The 21432-nt window shown below is 37.4% G+C and overlaps 1 pseudogene; it reads right to left on the reverse strand.

Annotated features, from left to right (window-relative positions):
* Positions 1-19721: 19721 nt before the first annotated feature.
* On the reverse strand, positions 19722-20214 carry LOC105543677 (annotated as a pseudogene).
* Positions 20215-21432: the final 1218 nt, after the last annotated feature.

Genomic DNA, 21432 nt, shown 5'->3' on the forward strand with positions numbered 1-21432 from the left:
CCAGAAATAAAGCCAAATACAATACACTGATCATAGATAAACAAAAACATAAAGTGGGGAAAAGACACCCTATTCAACAAATGGTGCTGGGATAATTGGCTAGCCACATGTAGGAGAATGAAACTGGATCCTCATTTCTCACCTTATACAAAAAGATTGATCAAATACTTAAAGTGAAGACCTGAAACTATAAAAATTCTAGATGATAACATTGGAAAAAACCCTTCTGGACATTTGCTTAGACAAAGCTTCATGACTAAGAACCCCAAAACAAACAAAACAAAAGCAGGGATAAATAGTTGAGACTTAATTAAACTAAAAAGCTTCTGCATGGCAAGAAAAAAAAAATCAGCAGAGTAAACAGACAACTTACAGAGTGTAAAGAAATCTTCACAATCTATACTTTTGACAAAGGACTGATATCCAGAATCTACAAGGAACTCAAACAAATCAATGAGAGAAAACTAAACAATCCCGTCAAAAAGTGGGCTAAGGACAATTCTGAAAAGAAGATATACACACGGCCAACAAGCTTATGAAAAAAGGCTCAACATCACTAATTATCAGGGAAATGCAAATCAAAACTACAATGTGATACCACTTTACTCCTATAAGAATGGCCATAATCAAAAAATAAAAAAATAATAGATATTGGCATGGGTGCAGTGAAAAGGAACATTTTTACACTCTTGGTGGGAATGTAAACTAGTACAACCACTATGGAAAACTATGTGGAGATTCCTTAAAGAACTTAAAGTAGATCTACCATTTGATCCAGCAATCCAGTGGGATATCCAGATAGATATCCAGTTGGATATCTATCCAAAGAAAAAGAAATCATTCTATGGAAAAGATACTTGTACACACATGTTTGTAGCTGCACAATTCACAATTGTGCAGCTACAAACATGCACAAATATGGAACCAGCACAAATGCCCATCAAGCAATGAGTGGATAAAGAAAAAGCGGTCTATATATACCATGGAATACTACTTAGCCATAAAAGGAATGAAATAATGGCATTTGCAGCAACCTGGATGGCATTGGAGACCATTATCCTAAGTGAAGTAACTCAGGAATAGAAAACCAAACATTGTCATGTTCTCATTCATAAGTGGGAGCTAAGCTATGAGGACACAAAGGCATAAGAATGATATAATGGGCTTTGGGAACTCAAGGGAAAGGGTGAGACAGTGGTGAGGGATGAAACACTACAACAAATAAATATCAATTAAAACCAAAAAGGATGAATCAAAGACAGAAATGTAAAACCTAAAACTATAAACATCCTAGAAGATAACAGAAAGTACCATTCTAGACATAGGTCCTGGCAAAAATTTTATGATGAAGATACCACAATCAATTGCAACAAAACCAAAAATTAACAAATTGGACCTAATTAAACTGAAGAGCTTCTGTACAGAAAAAGAAATGGTCAACAGAGTAAACAGAAAACCTACAGAATGGGGGGAAATATTTGCAAACTTCGTATCTGACAAAGTTCTAAAATCTGGAATCTATAAAGGATGTAAACAAATTAACAAGCAAAAAACAAACAACCCCAATAAAAGTTGGGCAAAGAACATAAAACGATGCATTTTGAAAGAAGACATACATACAGCCAACAAGCATATGAGAAGATGCTCAACATCACTAATCATTAGAAAAATGCAAATCAAAATCACCATGAGATACGATTGGAGATTTTTCAAAGAACTTAGAATTACTATTTGACCTAGCAATCCCATTATTGGGTATATACCCAAAGGAATATAAATTATTCTACCATAAAGACACATGCATGCATATATTCATTGCAGTACCAGTCACAATAGTAAAGACATTAAATCAATGAAAATGCCCATCAACAGTAGTCTGGATAAAGAAAATGGTACATATACATGATGGAATACTACACATTTATAAAAAGAAATGAGATCACATCCTTTGCAGCCACGTGGATGGAGCTGGAGGCTATTAACTTAAGCAAACTATCACAGAAACAGAAAATCAAATATCATATGTTGTTACTTATCAGTGGGAGCAAAACGTTGAGTACACATGGGCACAAAGAAGGAAACAACAGATCCCAGGGCCAACTTGAGGGTGGAGGGTAGGAGAAGGGAAAGGACTGAAAAACTACTTATTGAGTGCTATGCTTATTACCTGGGTAACAAAATACTCTGTACTCCAAACCCCCATGACATGCAATTTACCTACATGAGAAACCTGCATATGTATCTCTGAACTAAAAGTTAATAAAATAAAATAAATTATAAAGTCCAGTAAAAGATAAGTAAGATACAGTTGATGGAAGAAAACAATGTATAGAACTAAAACATGCAAGCACATACATTCACACACACAGAAAAATGAGTACAAGTAAAATTGTGAAAAATTTAAAAAGATTGGTGGATTTTATCAATGTCAAAATCCAGGTTTTGAAATTATTCTATAGTTTTGCACAGTTACCATTAAGGCAAACTGGGAAAATTGTACAAGCTATCTCAAATTTCTTACAACCACAAGTGAATCTGCAATTATTTCAATTAAAATGAACTTAGAAAAGTTCACTGGGACTTCTAGTTTCAGCTCTGGCATATACATATATTGGGAGTCATTCCTCTCATTTGTTTTTGACAACAAAAAAGCTGAAAAACTAAAAATCAATCACCAAAGAATTGAGGTCACAGAGCAAACCACCTCCCTGAAATCAGGAGAGACAGGCAAATACAAAGAGTCACAGTGCACATCTGCTTACTTGGAGTGGAATCTGCAGGAAATATGAACCAGTAGGAACACTTAAATGGCAAATTTGATGAATATGTGGGAATATCCAAGAAAAATTCCCTCATGACTCTTAACAAGGGTAGGAAATTAATCATTTTGAAATACACCTATAGTGTTCTCCATAACAAAGACTTGCTATCCAAGCAAAAACACCCTACCACAGCTTTGTTCCAGTGGAATAACAGTGGGCTACAATTGACAGAACTGTAAGACACAACTTCTATTTAAGTAGGTGTTCTCAGGGAAGCCCAAAAGTAAAGGAAGATACAGAAACAAAGACATTAGAGAAACTTGAAGTTGCTGGCAGATAAAGAAATATTAGGAAAATCCCACTCCTAGCCACACTGACATAAAATATTATGCTAAAGGTCTCTCTACCTCAGTTCCTGTTACTTGTGTTCAGGTTTTAAATAAAATTTTAAAACCTGCTACAAGGCAAGAAAAAAAGAGTCTAAAGAGAAAGTAAGCATCAGAACTAGACTGAAAAAAGACACAGATTTTGGAATTACCAGATGGGGAATTTACATTAATTTTGATTAATATGTTAAGAGTTCTAATGGGAAAAGTAGACAACATGCAAGAACAGATGGATAATGTAAGCATAGAGATGGGAACTCTAAAAGAATCAATGAAAAATGCTAAAAATAAAACACTGTAACGTAAATGAAGAATGCCTTTGATAATCTCAGCAGCAGACTGGACAAAGCCAAGGAAAGGATCTGAGGTTGAAGATATGTCAGCAAATATTTCCTAAGTGAAAATGCAATGAGGAAATAGAATAAAAGCATAATAGAATGTATAAGAACTTTGGGAAAGTTTTAACAGGAATAACTTATGCAGAATGCCAGAAGAGGAAGGAAGACAGAATAAAGTGGAATAAAAATTTGAAGTAATATGGCCAAAAGCTTTCCAAAACTAATGACAGACTTAAAGCCACAGAATCAGAAATCTCAGAAAAACCAAGCAGAATAAATACCCACAAATTCTACAAGTACACATATAATGTCCAATTTGAAGCAAACCAAATACACAGAGAAAATCTAGAAAGAAGACAGCAGTTCAAAATAAAACAAAACACCTAACTTATAAAGGAAAAAAGGTAAGAATTGCTTTGGACTTCTTATCAGAAACCATGCAAACAACAGAGTTGGGTAAATATTTAGTGTTGGAAGAAAAAAAATATCTACCTATAAACTGTGTGCTTTTCCGCTAAGACTGATAACAAGGCTGAGATGCCCTCTCTCACCACTTCTATTCAACATAGTACTGGATGTCCTAGCTAGTGCAATTAAGCTAGTACAATTATACAAGAAAACAAAATAAAAGCTATGCCAATTAGGAAAATAAAATAAAACTATTTTTGTTTACAGATGACATGATTGTTATTGACAACAAAACTCCTAGAACTAATAACTGATTACAAGATTGCAAGATACAAGGTTAGTAAGCAAAAGTAAATTGCTTTGCTCCACACCATCAACAAACAATGAGATTTTGAAATTTTAAAAAATAGCATTTACAATAGTATCCCAAAATATAATATTTAAGTTTAAATCTAACAAAATATGTACAGTATTTATATGTGAATAACTACAATACTCTGATGAAAGAAATTCAAGATCTAAACAGAGAGATACTCCATACTCATGAACTGGAACACTCAATGTTGTTAAGACATCAATCCTTTCCAACTTGATCTAGATTTAATATAATTCCAATAAAAATATCAGCAAGCCAATTTAGATATCAACAAACTGATTCTATAGGCAAAAAATCTGGAATAGCCAACACAACACTAAAGAAGGAAAATGAAGCTGGAAGACTCACACTATTTGACTTCAAGGCTTCCTATAAAACTACGGCGATGAAGACAGTGCAGCACTGGCAAAAGAATAGACACATAGATGTTCTGAAATAGTCTCACACAGATAGAGTCAATTGACCTTTGAAAAAGCAACAACGACAATTCAATGGAGAATTGACAAGCTTTCAGCACAGACAGTGCTAGAAATATTGGAGGACACACCCATGTGCAAAAAAAAAAAAAAGAATAAAAAGAAAATAATTTAGCCACAGACCTTACATTTTACACAAAAATGAACTCAATGTTAATCACAGACCTAAATGTAAAATGCAAAACTATAAAACTCCAAGGGATCATACAAGAACATAAAATAACCTTGGATATGGTGATAAGCTTTTAGATAAAATACCAAAAGCCAGTCAATGAAAGATAAATATGGTAAGTTGGATTTTATAAAGATAGTAGAGTTTTTTATTTAGGGGAGGCTTTGGGAGAGACAGATACCATTGCTGGTAGAATATCAAGAAGTTAGTAATGATGTTCAATGTTAGAGAAAGAAACAGGAAAACTCTTGATTCAGTGGTAGAAGGACATCTTCATTTTCACTGAATTCCCTGTTGCACATTGGAAATAATTTCCATATGCATATATTAAATTAATATTTCTAAATCAGGAAACGAAACAAAACAGAGATTCTAGTACAGGGTAGAAACATGCGTTGGCATCACAGGCATGCAAAGAAAAGCTCTTAGTATTTGTATCAGCCATAAACTTAACATAAATCAGCAGAGTACTGTGATTGCTAAAAATTGGTGAAATAGGGATTTCCTTAATAGGAATATTACTTTTAAAAACCACACTTTCACTGTATATTAGATAAAGGGAGGATGGTTCTTGGCTCTTCTTTCTTAGGAGAGCTACGTTCAGTTTCAGGATTTTATATAATGAGAAAAAGAACATAAACATGTATTTAGCCTAGGAACTGGTGAATAAATTCAAGTGCATTCTCCAACAGTTCTAGAGGTGGGTAGTGTTATCATGTTGATTTAGAAAATGTGAAAATTGTCACTGGCAAATTGAACAACCTGCTGAAACTCATAATAGTAGCAGAGAATCTCAGCCCACATCTTCCTGCTATCAGGGCCTGAGGGTTTCTATCCACTCTGCCATGTTGTCTCCAGAGGGATATCGACAAGTGCGAGTTTTCAAGATGAACGTGCCAGAAATAGAGAGGACCTGGAAATCAGAGGAGGTAGTTGTGTGACAAAGGCACTCTTTTGAGTATTTCAAAGGCCATTCGGTGCTGGTTAAGCTACATTTGATCTGCATGTGTCAAAGGGACAGAAATGGGACAAGGATGTAGAAGCTGTAGGAAAGAAATGTAAACTCAGTACTTGACAAACGCACGCACGTCTTTTCGGACTTCTCAAGCATTGCGTCTCATATGAAACTTACCCTTATTCTCCTCTTGCAAGTAGGACTCGCTACTCCTTTTTGTCCTCCTCTTCTATTGTATGAAAGAGCTTGTGCCAGATTGACATTGCTGCTTTTTAAAGTATTTGACAAAATTCACCATTGATGTTATCTGAGCCTGGAGTTTTCTTTGGGGAAAGGCTGTTTATTACAAAGTCTTTGGGTAGTGTTCCCTTTTCTCCCTGATATCCTGTAACTTAAATGCTACATTGCAAAGTTAACAATACTGAAATCTGATAAGGGATAAGATAGAGAAGAAAAAGATTATATATACACACGTTCATAAAAAATGAGGTAGAAATACTCATAAAAAATAGTATTTATTTCTGCAACTGGTCACATAGTCATAGTTAGTATTTATAGCTATCTTTTTCCATTGATCATTACATATTCCATTTTCCCTCTACAAGTGCCTCAGCTGGCTGTGGTTCTTAAGCTGGTGGGGTGACTCAGATTTTTATTCTAGAAGGATCTAGGCTATTAGTAGTCCTGCCTGAATTGGGTTGTTGTAGTTTTTCATTAGTGTTAAACACAGGGCATGGTAGTACTAACAGACAACCTAAGGTATCTGCTGTATTCTAGACATATTATTCCTTATCTCCATTGTGGAGAATCAGTCCAACATCCACTGTGTAACCAGTGCCAATCATCCAGCCAGTATAGTAACTCCATATATTGCCTGTTGATTCAGACACATGAGGAGTACGAAGTGGCCAGATAGCAGTCTTGACTTCATTGTTATGTTTCCGTGTTTTACTCTCTATGTTCATGTCTTCATGTCTTAGTGTAGAGTAGTTGCTACTTCTTTCTCACTAGGTCCAATCAGCAGAATGTCATCCATGTAATAGACCAGTTTGATAATTTGTGGAACAAAGAGGTGATCAACATTCCCATAAACTAGATACTGACATAGGGCTGGAGGGTTGGTATACCACTGAGGTAGGATAGTGAATGTATATTACTGGACTTGCCTGTTGAAAGCAAACTGCTTCTGGTGGTTTTTATTAACAGGGGTAGAAAAAAGCATTGACAAGATCAATAACTGCATGCCAGGTGCCAGAGGATGTGTTAATTTGCACAAGCAATGAAACCACATCTGGTAAAGTGGCTTCAATTGGGGTTATTACTTGGTTAAGTTTACAGTAACGTACTTTAATTTTCCAAGATCCATTTTTCTTCTACACAGGCCAGATGAGTGAGTTGAATGTGCCACCTCTGCATCCTTCAAGTCCTTGACGGTGGCACTAATCTCTGAAATCCCATCAGGAATGCAGTATTGCTATTTCATTACTATTTTCCTAGGTGGAGGCAGTTCTAATGGCTTCTGCTTGGCCTTACTTACCATAATAGACCTCGCTGCATAGGTCATGGAGTCGAAATGGGGACTGCTAGTTGCTGAACATGTCTATTCTAATCACACGTTCTGGAATTCAGGAAATAACCACAGGATGGGCTCAAAGGCCCACAAGGCCCACTGTGAGATGAACCTGAGCTAAAACTTCATTAATCACCTGACTTCCACAAGTCCCTACTCTAACTGGTGGACCACAGTAATGTTTTTGCTCTCTTGAAATCAGCATCAGTTGGGAGCCAGTGTCCACTATTCTTCCCTAAACTATGGTTATTTCTTTTTCCCCAGTGACGATGACCTTGGTAAAAGGCTGTAATCTATTTGCAAAAGACTGGGGAAATATTAACAGTATACATTACTGGAAGTGTAGCAGAGTCCTTCCTCAAGAGACCCCGCCTCCCATTCATTAAAGGGGTCCTGGGTCTGTAAACTGGCACAATTCTGGGAATTGATTAAGGGGTCATGACGCTGTGTTTTTGTGATTCAAGTTAGATTTTAGTTCACTTGACCTAGAACTCTCTTGCTTGTACAAATCACATAAGAATGTAATAGTCTGCTCATCTTTTCACTTCTAAGAACACCATGATCATTTAGCAAATGCCATAGGTCTCTGAGAGTCCGACTATTCTGATGATTGCTGTGATTTTGCTGTCCATTATGGCAACCACACCCACCTTGCCTTTGGTTATTAAGTGCCACCACTTGACCCCTGCTACCCTGGGATCCAATTAATTTCATTGCATCTGGGTTTCCCAATTCTATGGCACTAGTTTCCACTGTAATTTCTACCCTACAGGCAAGAAAAACCACAGAGCTCTTTGAAGATGCTAGAGTTCCCCTTATAAATTTATTTCACAATCTGGGTGAAAAGTATGTCCTCTGGACCCTCTCAGCATGGGTGAGCAGGTCTTAAATAATAAATCCGCCCTAACATTTCAATCTCTTAAGCCTTTAAATTCTTTCCTCTACAGTACACCAGGGCAAGTCTGCCTTTTTTACTTTATTTAATGCAAGCCAGCTTTTGGTCCATGTTTTGGTCAACCAACGAAACAAATGGTTAGAGCTACAAAATGAAGTTCAGAATCTCTGCTTAGTGGGAACATATTTGTAAATTTGGCCTGATCCAAGTTAATTTCTACCGTTTTCCCACATCTCTGCATTCATTTCTATATATATTCCCTGTTACTGTTGGCATAAATTGGAAAAATCAAGTAGTTCTTTTGAAGTGTAGTACACCTTCTCGTGGGCGCACTCTGCACCTCTCTTTTAGGACTTGAGTCTAGTCCTAAAATCTAGTCTTTTAGGACTGGACTAAAGTCTGGAACCAAAGATGAATGCAAGAAGAGGGGTCCTGGGAGACTCAGAATTATCTTGTAAGGCACCTATCTCAGGGGAGCCATAACAGGTTTCTCAGGCAATGTAGGGTTTGTCTCCTCAGACAGGGGTTGAGTGACTGCTTCTACTGGCAAAAAAGGCTTGTCAGAATTTAGGGACCTAATGTTAAGAATTCAAAATGACTGTACTAATGTATAATACCATCATCAGCAGTATGTCTTATTTCAGCTCTCAGGGTCCCATTTATTTGCAGTTAATACCGTCATTTTAATAGCACCTACCTTGAGAAGTTGATAAATTTGCATTATAATTCAGCCACTCACCAGATGAGATACTAGGTGTGGTTTTCAGCAATCTCAACTCTGCGGCTTCAGGAAATAGGGTCTCTTTCAGGGAAGACATAGAAACCTCCAGGTCATTTATACAGTGCTAGATCTGGAAATTAGAATCTCTGAGCTCATCCTTGTCTTTTCCCACTTTGTTCAGTGCAATTAGAAGCTATCAGTCAATCTCATTATACTTGTCAGTTTGACAAAAAAAATGTCCTAAGGTATCAAATATAGTCACCTGGAATTTTGCCTCTTACAAGTATTCAATTAGGAGTGTCTAGTGGTGATATTTTGTGTATTTCTGTTGCCACATCACACTATGTACTGTTAGTGTTCTCCTTACTACTGAAAACAGAATCATGAGCGCCTTTATATCTAATCAAATCAGAGGACTAACTCCAGAAACTCCAGAATCAACTCAGAAAACTCATCTTTGAGATTCTTTTTCTCCTCCAATTTTTAAATAGATTTTGTTGTTATTGTTGTTGTTGTTATTGAGTAGTGAGTTCCTCATATATTTTTGATATTAGCCCTTAGCCAAAGTATGCTTTGAAAATAGTTTTTCCCTCAATCCATGGGTTGTTTCTTCACCCTACTGATTGTTTTCTTTACTATGCAGTAGGTTTTTGGTTTCATGTAATCCCATTTGTTTATTTTTCCTTTTATTGCTTGTGCTTTTAGGATTATATCGAAGAAATCTCTGTCCAGACCAAAGTCATGGAGCTTTTCCCAGGCTTACTTTACTTTAGCTTTAGGTCTCATGTTTAAGTCTTTAATTAATTTTGAATTAATTCTTGTATAAGAGCTGAGATAAGGATCTATTTTCTTTCTTCTGTATGTGGATATTCAGTTTCAGCCAGTAACAGACTGTTTTGATTACTGTAGTTTTGTAATATATTTTGAAATTCAGTAGTGTGATGCATGTAACTTTACTCTTTTTGGTTAAGATTGTTTGGCTATTTACAGTCTTCACAGTTACATATATATTTCAGGATTATTTTTTCTGTTTCTGTGAAAAATGACATGGGAATTTTGTTAGAGATTACATTGAATCTACAGATTGCTTTGGATAGTATGGATATTTTAACAATATTAATTCTTCCAATCCATGAACATGATATATATTTCCATTTACTCATGTCATCTTTAATTTCTTTCATCAATGTTTCATAGCTTTCAGTATGCAGATATTTCAATTTCTTTATTAAATTTACTTCTAAGTATTTTTTGATTTTATTGTAAATGGGAATTTTTTTCTTAATTTCTTTTTGAGACAGTTTGTTGTTAGTGTATAGAAACACTGCAGATTTTTGTGCATTGATTTTGTATCCTGCAACTTTACTAAATTTATGAGTTCTAACAGTTTTTGGTGGCATTTTCAGGATGTCTACACTCTTGCGTTCATTTCAGCATTATTTACAATAGCCAAGATATGGAAAAAACCTAACTGGATTAAATTGGATGAATGGATTAAAAAATCAGTGGATGAATAAGTTTTGAAAAATATGGTAGAGATACACAATGGAATATATCATCCAGTTTTAAAAAGTCAGAAATTCTGTCATTTGCAAAAACATCTTGTATCCTGCAAATGAGGATACAAAATGAGGTCATTATGTTAAGCATAATAAGCCAGGCACAGAGAGACAAACACCATGTGATTTCATTTGCATGTGGAATCTAAAAGATATGAACTCAGAAGTAGAGAGTAGAATGGTGATTGGCAGAGGCTGAGTGTGTTGGGGGGACAGCATGGGGAAGGATGGATGGGGAAAGGAAAGACGTTGGTTAACAGATACAAAGTTACAGTCAGATAGGAGGAATAGTTCTAGTGTTTGATTGCACAGTAGGGTGACTATAGTTAATAATAATCTATTGTGCATTTCAAAATAGTGAAAAGAGAGGATTTTAAATGTTCTCACCACAAGAAATGATAAATATTTGAGGTGATGGACATGCTAATTGCTTTGATTTGATCATTCTACCATATATATGTTATCAAAATATCACTTTATAAATATAAACAATCATTATTTGTCAACTGAAAATAAAATAAAACAACAAAAAAACAATGTTCCTTTGGTTCCTTTAAAGACTTAGGTAAGAGTTGATGCTCCAGTCTTTAGTCTGAATTCCACAGGGCAGCAGGCTGGAATTTAGGCAGAGTTTCTGCATTCCAGTCTTCAGAAGAGTTCCCTCTCCTTCACTAAACCTCAGTCTTTGTGCTGAAAGCCTTCAACTAATTGGGTGAGACTTACCCACATAATGGAGGATAATTTGCTTTACTCAATTTTACTCAAAGTCTAGTGATTAAAATATTAATCATATATAAAAGTATCTTCACAGCAATATCTAGACTGGTGTTTGACCAAACAGTTGAGCACCATAACCTAGGCAAGTTAACGCATAAAATCAATCACAGACAGGAAGACAGGAAACTAAATCTTTTTTGTCTTTCTACTTCCAGAGCCTTGAAAGTGTCTAGAAAATAGTAGGTATGAAATAAATATTTATTTATTAATTAGTAAATAGTCCATTGCCTGCTAATTTAATGATAGCTTTTCAAGGCAATGAGTTTCCTGTTTCTGTTTCTAGAGATGGGGACAAATATTGAGTGATTGTGAGATGAGAAGTTAAGCATACCTGCTTAGAGAAAGTTTATGATGACTGGAAATTCTAGAGTGTGAAGAATTTTATTCTTTGTGGAATATGATAGGATATTTTTTACTTCGTTCCATATGTGCCAAAAGCTTAAAAATCTTCATTAGAAAGGACTATGAAGCAGGATGAGCTATGAAGCAAATTTAGAAACCAAAATTAATGACAAGTTGCTCACAAACCCCTCACCTGTCTAACGTCTTTTCTAAGCGATCACATGTTCTCCGTGGGAGCATATGCATGGGGTGTATGTCTTTTTCTCTCTGTGTACTTTACTTGGTGTCTTTTTCGCTCCCCGTACTTTATTTGAAAACCTGTCTGGAAGGGATATTGGAATAGCAATGAGGAAGGAGCTGCCAGGTTTGGTGATTCATTTCTATATAGCCTGAGGCCATTTTTATTCCCAGGAGCCCACGCAGAAATCATCATCTATGGCTGTTTCCTCATCTCTGTGCATCCCTGCCTCCAGGAAACAGAGTCAGGGAGGACTCAGTGAAATCTTAGGGACATGTAAGAGTATAAGGAATGCAGAGGGTCTCCTCCCCACCTGCAAATATCTCCCCTCCCCTCAAAGAAAACTATCTTGAGAAAACAGTCAGGTATTATAGGGTTTGTGAAAACTCATAATCCTGAAACCTTTTATAGCCAAGGTTCCCCAATAAATACTGAAAGACATTGGCAAGGCAGCTTGTGGTTATACAGCTGGAAGATGGAGAGAACTGTAAACACACAGACTAAAGAGAAAACTTCCTTGGCTGGCCTGAGGGGAGGGAAGAATTATCTCATCTGCTTGTTCTGGGGAACAATGCATTGGCTACCATCTGGAAGTTGAACTGGTGAGATCTGACAACTCATTACCAGGAACAAGAAGACACGACAAGAAGACACGATGGTAGGCAGAACTCTTACCCTCTGGAATCATGCTTTCCAAACAGAAGAGGCACCTACTTTTAAGTGAAAAGTGCCCCTCCCACCTAAGTTCTTGATCGTTAGATGAACTATAAGGAACATCCATGCATTGACAGCTTATGTCCCTGCATTTTAATTTGAGTTCTAACAAGGAATCACTGTGAACCATGGCCAGGTGGGAAGAACATGGGAAATAGGTTCTGACTCTCAGATCCTAGAGAAGTTGGAGATCTTCTACCCCTCAGCTTTCTCAGTTCCAAAGTGAGCAGGTGAGACTGGATGAGTTGTAGAGCCCCACGGAGTTGAGCTCATCTATGTGTGTGACTTGCCATCTGGAAGAGTCAGGTAAGGACTAAGAAGGAGCCGGATCTCAGGATGCTGAGCATTGTGTGTCTGTCCCACAGGATCCCCTCCCCTCCCCTCTCTAATCTTCTGCCCTAGAAGGGCAGACCCTAGAGTATCCCCAATAATTCCTGCTGGTGTCCATGCTGTGTATTATTGATAGGTGTCACCTGTGACTTGCCTGTAACCAAGAGAAAATGGCAAACTGGAGCTGGAGGCTCCACCTTGCTGGCTTTGGAGAAGCAAGCAGCCACATAGTGAGAGGGCCCAGGGAGGCCACATGGCAGGGAACTGTAGGAGCTGAGAGTGGACACTGACTGACATCCAGCAAGAAAACAGGACCTCGGTCCTACAACTGCCGGAATATAACTCAGCTAACAACCTCAAGGTAGTGAATATTTCCCCAGTTGAGACTTTGATGAGAGGCCAGCCCTGGATTGCAGCATGATGAGACCCCAAAGGAGAGGACGCAGCTAATCTGTACCCGGGCTTGTGAGTTACAGAAACTATGACATGACAAATGTTTTGTGACTTAACAAACTTTTCCCTAAGTTGCTAACATTGTGTTTATTTATTATGCAGCAAAAAGTTCTAATACATCTGCCTTTCTCTGTGCCTTGTTTGAAACGGGTTCCCTTCCCTCTGACTTCCAGAGGAACCCAACTTCCGTTGGGTTCAGTCAGTGGAAGCACTAGGAGATCAGCGGGTGAGAGGTGAAGGAAGTTTGGGAATTCAAACTCCTTTCCGTCTGTACAAGCAGCCCTCTCCATATGGCCGCCCTCTTTGGAGTTAGGAAACTGTTTTCTTCCTTTGCTCTGCCAGGCTCTCCTGGCTGTTGCTACTGCCCCGAGAATACCTGACCATTCCTTGTGCTTTATCTGTACCTTCACCACACTTTTTGCAAAGATTCCCTTTATTAACCTTTCCACAAATAACCCAGATAGATGAGTCACCTGCTTCCTGATGGGTCCTGACCAACACAAGGCTTCAAGGAGACATATCACATGAGCTCCTTTCCTGCCCCCAACAGATGGAAAGAGGAAAATGAAATTAAACATCCACCACAGGCAGACTTTGTGCGCATAGATTGGTGGATAATTATTAAATTACTTTTTGCACAACCTTGAAAAAATTGACTTGGGATTTGAAACGTAGATGCCGATGCCTTCTATTAATAGAGGTCAAATTTGGCCATTCCTGCAAGAAAATTAATGAGATACAAATTTCTAAATTAAGACCACATTTTTATGTGTATAGTAAAAACTGAGCACAGAAGAGGAAAAGGGCTTTATGGACTCTGTTGATTTGGGATGAAATAAGCTCATTCCATGCTTGCTGCTGTGGTGGAGTGTCTCACATGGTATGATCTTTGTCACAGACGTCACTTATTGGGCATCGAACATGTACACATTGTGTGGTGCTCAGTGCCTGCCCTGTACTCACTGAGCCTTGCAGAAAGGAGGTGGTTGAGCTCCTTTGTCCAAATTCACCGACAGACTGGTTGGCAGACCTCTGTTTAAACCTGGCTGGCGGACTCCCACTTTGTGTTCAGTACCAATGAACCAATTCACATTATTACACAGTTCGCCCAAAGAAAGGGAGGGTTTAGATTAGGCCTTGGATTGTGAAATGGAAGACTATTATTTATTCATAAAGGCAGTGATTTCAATCTCAATGAAAGCTACTTGAAACAGATAATGTGCCTTTTATATAGACACATAAATAGGTCCCTGTTCAGGAATATACCATCATTCTTTCCTGTTGTCTGTGATAAGCTGAGATGTATTTTCAGGCCTGACATGTGCTGTAAGAAGCATGCATTAGCACACTTTGTGTCTTTTTATCATGGTGCCTATTGACTCAAGGAGAAAATGTTGCCTATTAAGTTTTACATTAACTAGAAACCCAATCACTCATTAAGAAATGATTAACTTAATCCCAGCACTTTTGGAGGCTGAGGCGGGCAGATCACGAGGTCAGGAGCTTGAGACCAGCCTGACCAACATGGTGAAACCCTGTCTCTACTAAAAATACAAAAAGTAGCCTGGCATGGTGATGTGGACCTGTAATCCTAGCTAATCGGGAGGCTGAGGCAGGAGAATAGCTTGAACCCGGGAGGTGGAGGTTGTAGTGAATCAAGATTGCGCCACTGCACTCCAGTTTGGGCAACACAGTGAGACTCCATCTCAGGGGAAAAAAAAAAAAAAAGATTAAATTTGACATTGCCTCCAATGGCAGAGGGTGCACTGCTGTTGCTGTTCTTGCTACTGTTTTTATTTTTCCTAATTGTTCATTTAAAAACAGCTTATGAGGCAAAGCCTTTGGCTTCTGTTATGTGGAGGCTGAGACAGATGCAGCCCATGGCAACATCTCACCACAAACACACAAATTTTAGGACATGGGCTTATCTGTGGTAGTCAACAGTTTATCCTGGAGTCATTCTCAAACCACGAGAGGATGTGAAAGGAGTAGATATGTTGTCTTTCCTCCATTATGCTCCTCCCCTGCCTCAAGTGTCCCCAAGGGATTAGGCTCAATGACATGGGTGTCATTTTTTTGGGATGAGCTGTCATTCTTACATGAGCATCTGTCCCAACACGTAACAAATAGCTTGTGTGGCTCAGTTTTCTAGGATGTGGGTAGCTGACACAAGGCTTCCAGAGGACCTGGGCCAGGATATTTAGGGACCAGATGTTTTCCCAGAACTCTGGGGGCAAGGACCACAAGTATGGGCTTCCCTGCAGTGCAGCTGGAGGTAGGAGGTAGGCTAGTCTAGGTTAACTTATCACAGATCGATCCATCAAATGGAAAATTCATCATGTTTCCTGACTCTACCAATGTCCTACAAAGCTTTTTTCACTCAACCATTTATGACGATAACAGGAACTCATGTTAGAAGTGTTGGTAAAGACCAGTAGGCTATGGATGTTAGGGCACAGAGTGTGAGGGCATAGGCATTTCTTCCTTAAATCCAATTTTCACATCTCTGTTCTAACCTCTGGCCCTGCTTCCCCTCTCTGTTTCTCAGTTCTCTCTCAGTTTTCCCTCTTTCTGTCCTTTATCTGCCTCATTCCCTGTCTCACCCTAGGAATCTCCTTTTCCTGTGTGACCCATTAATCCCCAAGGCGGGTAATATAGGCATCCTGATCCCTCGTAGGTCTCCTTCTTATAAATCTACTTTAGAAAAATATGTAATTCAGCCTCTGTGCTAACATCCATCCCTGGGTCTGAGGATAATTAAAAAAGAGCCTCCTTGTTACCTTGTAAATCACACTTGGAAAAGGATTATTTGATCTATGATCTTGCTAAAATCATGAATGACAAGCAGATGTACCAAATGGAGTAGTCATATTATTAGAAAAAATTATCTATATCAATTGTGAAGAAATACTGTATAATTATTTTTCTTGTTAAAAACCGATTAAATAGAGTGCTTTGGGCTCCAAGGAAGAGAAACATGATTGATATTGGATTGAGCAATAAGGGATTTCATTGGTTCACAGCACAGGAAGTGGCATGGTCAGTTGGAATTCATGTACAATTTCATCAAGGGACCTCTCTTGGCTCTTCTCAGACTGGATTCTTCCCCTTTGTTTTAATATATTCAGAGCAACAGCCAGGGTCCCCAGCTTTCCAATATATTCAGAGCAATAGCCAGGGTCCCCAGCTTTCCAATATATTCAGAGTTCCATCTTAATAGTAAGAAACTTTCCATCCTGCAGGTGGACACAACCTAAATTACCTGTTCCCTGGGGCTGTCCATCTTCCTGTCTCAGTGCATTCAAGGTTGGGATTTTAGATACAAAGACACTTTTCATTGGGCTCTGCTGTTCCATTCAGACCCATGCCTCTCCACACCCTCTCCCTGTGCTCTGTTCCTCACACACCCCATGCCCACTGGCACCCTTTACTCAAGTTCTACTGTGTCCTAAATTCCCAAGGGATTCTACTCATCACTGTAAGCAACACAAAACAAACACAGCAAACAATCCTAGCACCAAGCTGATTTGGATGCTTTAAAGTATAGGTCCCTCACCCAATAATTTGCTGCCACACTTATTCTTATTCTAGTGGCTTTTACTATTTATATTCTGTACTATGCATTGAGCATGTATTACATTAAATTGTAGCACTTTTGTATCCTAAAGTAAGTGTGTGTGTGTGTGTGTGTGTGTGTGTGTGTGTGTGTATTCTGTAGGGTTTTCTATGTACAAGATCATGTAATCTATAAGTAGAGATAGATTTGCTTCTTCCATTCTATCTTGATGCATTTTATTCCTATGATTTTCTTTCCCAATTGCCCTGGTTAGCCCTCCAGTACATTGTGAGGTGGACGTGGTGAGAGGGGACATCTGCGACTTGTTCCCATTTTTAGATTTAGGTTTTTCATAGAGTCTCTTTTTCAAGATGAGGAAGTTACTTTCAGTTCTTATTATTGCATCTTTTGAATCTCAACGAGATTGTGTTAAATCATTTTTATGTATCTATTGGGATGAATATATGGATTATGTCCTTATTCTATTCTTATTATTTCTTAAATTGACTTTTCAGATGTTATACCAAACTCGCATTTCTGAAGAAACTTCTCTTCATTATCATCTTTTTATATATTTCTGGATTCATTTTGCTACTATTTTGTTGAGGTTCTTTGCATTTATATTCATGAGACATTGGTCTGTAGCTTCCATTTCTTATGATGTCTTTGTTTTGTTTTCATATTAGAGTAATACTGGTCTCATATAATGAGATGGAACGAGCCCTCTTATTTTGGAAAGAGTTTGTGAAAGATGGGGATTAATTCATCTTTGAGTGGTGAAATTCACCAGTGAAGCCATCTAGACATGATCTTTTCTTTGTGGGGTATTTTAAATTACTTATTCTGTATCTGTTGTAAATTTATTTCATTTTCTCTTTTTTCTTGAGTCAGTTTTATAAGGTTCTTGAGTCAGTTTTGTAAGTTAACTCTTTCTAAGAATTTGTTCATTTTATAGGCTACCTTTTTTTTTTTTTGCCAGAGACTTATTCATATTACTTCTTCATACTGCTACTTCCTTATAATCTCTGTTTCTCTAAAATTTTATTTATTTAACTAAAATTCTTTAGAGGCAGAGTTTTTGCTGTGTTGCCCAGGCTGGCTTTGACGTCCTGGGCTTAAGTGATCTTTGTACCTCAGCCTCCTGTGTAGCTGGGTCTACAGGTACCTGCCACTTAGCCTAATCTCTGTTTTTGCTTTTTAAAGAAATGTCTGTAAAGTCAGTAAGAATGTCCTCTCTTTTATTCTTAATGTTATTATTTTGAGTCTGTCTTCTTTATTCTTGATCAGTCTTGCTAAAGAATGGTTAACTTTGATCTTTTCAAAGGTGCAGTTGTTGATAGTGTCGATTTTCTCTGCTGTTTTTATGCCCTCTGTTTCATTTAAACCCAATCACATATTTATTATTTCCCTCCTATGCTTGCTTTGGGTTTAGTTTGTTCTTCTTTTTATGATTTCCTAAGATTGAAAGTTAACCTGTTGATTTTACCTCTTTCTTACTTTAAAATTTTTTGTTATGTATATTTAAGGCATACAACATGAGGTTTTGACATAATATAGTAAAAATGATTGCTACCAACAAGCAAATGAACATATCCATCACAAACACAAGGTTACCTCTTTTTGGTCTATGTGGGCGTGTAGTAAAAGCACCTAAAATGTACTTTCTTAGCAAATTTCCATTATGCAGTACAATATTATTGACTACAGTTCTCATGTTGTACATCAGATTTCTAGGCTTATTCATCCTGGAGAAATGCAGCTTTATACACTTTGTTTTACATCTTTCCATTTTCTTGTGCTCCCATAACCACCATTCTACTCTGTTTCTACGTATTTGACTGTTACTTTTTAAATATGCATTGACAGTTATAAAATTCTCTCTTAGCTGCATTTTATAAGTTTTGGTAAATTTTTCTTTCATTGGCCATCCATTTTGAAGTATTGTCCAATTTTACTTCTGATGTATTGCTCAATTTGTTGGTTATTTAAGAGTATGTTATTACTTGCCACGTGTTTGTGAATTTACCAAATATTCTCCTGTTACTGATTTCTGATTAATTCCTTGTGGCAGGAAAACATATTTGTATAATTACAGTTCTTTTAAATTTATTGAGGCTTTTATGTAGACTAGCATATGGTTTATGCTGGAGAATATCTCATATGTTCTTGAAGACAATATATATCTTGCTGCTATTGGGTGGAATGTTCTGTCAATGTTTGCCAGCTCCATTTGTTTTTTAATGTTGTTCAGGTCCTCTATGGTGTTGTCTTTCTTTGCTGATCTTATGTTTAGTTATTATAGCTATTATTGAAAGTGGGTTACTGGAGTCTCCATCTGTTGTTAAATTGTCCATGCCGTTCTTCAATTCTGTCAGGTTTTTCTCTCTTGTATTTTGGGATTGTGCTGTTTGTTAAGTACACATATATTTGTAATTGTTAGATCTTCAGTCAATCAATCTTGACTGATTATTTTTTCTTTTTTTGACAATTGTTATTTAGTTTTTATTTCATAATCATAAACTTAACTCTGCAATCCAGCTAGGCATGGGAGGGAACAAGGAAAACATGGAACCCGAAGGGAACTACAGTGAGAGCACAAAGATTCTAGGATACTGCGAGCAAATGGGGTGGAGGGTTGCTCTCCTGAGCTACTGAAGGAATGATCTGTGGTGAAGATAAAACACAAGTCAAACTTATTCGAGTTGTCCACAGTCAGCAATGGTGATCTCCTTGCTGGTCTTGCCATTCCTGGACCCAAAGCACTCCATGGCCTCCACAATCTTCATACCTTCTTTCATCGTGCCGAAGACCACATGTTTGCCATCCAACCACTCACTCTTGGCAGTGCAGATGGAAAAATGGGAACCATTTGTGTTGGGTCCAGCATTTGCCATGGACAAGATGCCAGGACCTGTGTGCTTTAGGATGAGGTTCTTATCAAATTTCTCCCCGTAGATGGATTTGCCACCAGTGCCATTATGGCACGTGAAGTCTCCACTCTGACACAAACCCTGGGATTATTCTGTGAAAGCAGGAACCCTTATAACCAAATCCTTTCTCTCCAGTGCTCACAGCACGAAAATTTTCTGCTGTCTTTGGAAGTTTGTCTGCAAACAGCTCGAAGGAGACGTGGCCCGAGGGCTTGCTGTCAACAGCAATGTCGAAAACCATGGTGGGGTTGACCATGGCTGATAGTACAGGGCTACTGGCAGCGGCGGCATCTAAAAAGTCTTTAGTAACATTTTTGTTGAAGTCTATTTTGCCTGTTGTTATTATAGACATTTCAACTTTCTTTGCTTATTGTTGGCATATTACATTATGTCTCATGCTTTTACTTTCAATCTGTTTATTTCTGTTAATCTAAAGTGTGTCTCTTGTAGAAAAAATATGCATAGACATTGCTTTTATTTTTTATGCATTGTGTAAAACTGTTTTTTAATTAGGGTGTTTCATTAATTTGCATTTGATATCATTACTGACAAGGTAAAATTTACTTTTGTCATTTTGCTATGTGTTTTTTGTGTGTCTTATTTCTTTGTTTTTCCATTGCTGCCTTACTGACTTCTTTTGTCTTAAGTAAAAATTTTCTTGTGTAGCATTTCAATTCCCTTTTTGTTTCCTTTATTATGAGTTTTGAGTTAGTCTTAATGGTCACCCTGGATATTACAATTAACATCTTAATTTGTAGCAAACTAACCTGAATTAATACTAACTTAATTCACTCGTATATCGACACTTTGCTCCTGAATGACTCCATTTCTTCTCTACTGCTTAGTGCTATTATTGTTCTACAATTACATCTTTATGCAGTCTAAATTAATCAACACAGCATTCTAATAACTGCTTCACACTGCTGTCTTTTACATCAGACAGGAGAAGAATTACAGAAAAATACATTTACTTCTTTCTTTCTGACTTGCATGACTGTTATTTCTTTCTCTTGTCCAATTGCTCTGGCTAGAACTTCCAGTATACGTTGAATGAAAGTGGCAAGAGTTAACATCTTTGTCTTGTTCCTGGCCTTAGAAGAAAAGCTGCTGGGTTTTCAGTGTAGAGTAGGATGTTGGATGTGGCTATGACCTTTATCGTGTTGAGGTATATTCTTTCTGTACCTAATTTTTTGAGTGCTTTTTTTTTTTTAATCCAGGAAGGATGTTGAATTTCATCAAAAAATTTTTCTGTATCTTAGATGATCATATAATTTTTTTGAGACAGAGTTTTTTTTAACGTTCTTTTAATTTGATATATCAAATTTATTCATTTGCTCATGGTAAACTATCCTTGCATCCCAATGATAAATCCTATCTGATCATGGTGTATGATCCTTTTAATGTGTTGTTGAACTTGGTTTGCTAGTATTTTGTTGAGGATTTTCTGCATTTTGAATCTCACTTTTGGGTGTTT

This window comes from Mandrillus leucophaeus, unplaced genomic scaffold (genome assembly GCF_000951045.1).
Source record: "Mandrillus leucophaeus isolate KB7577 unplaced genomic scaffold, Mleu.le_1.0 Scaffold1071, whole genome shotgun sequence".
Taxonomy (NCBI): Eukaryota; Metazoa; Chordata; class Mammalia; order Primates; family Cercopithecidae; genus Mandrillus; species Mandrillus leucophaeus.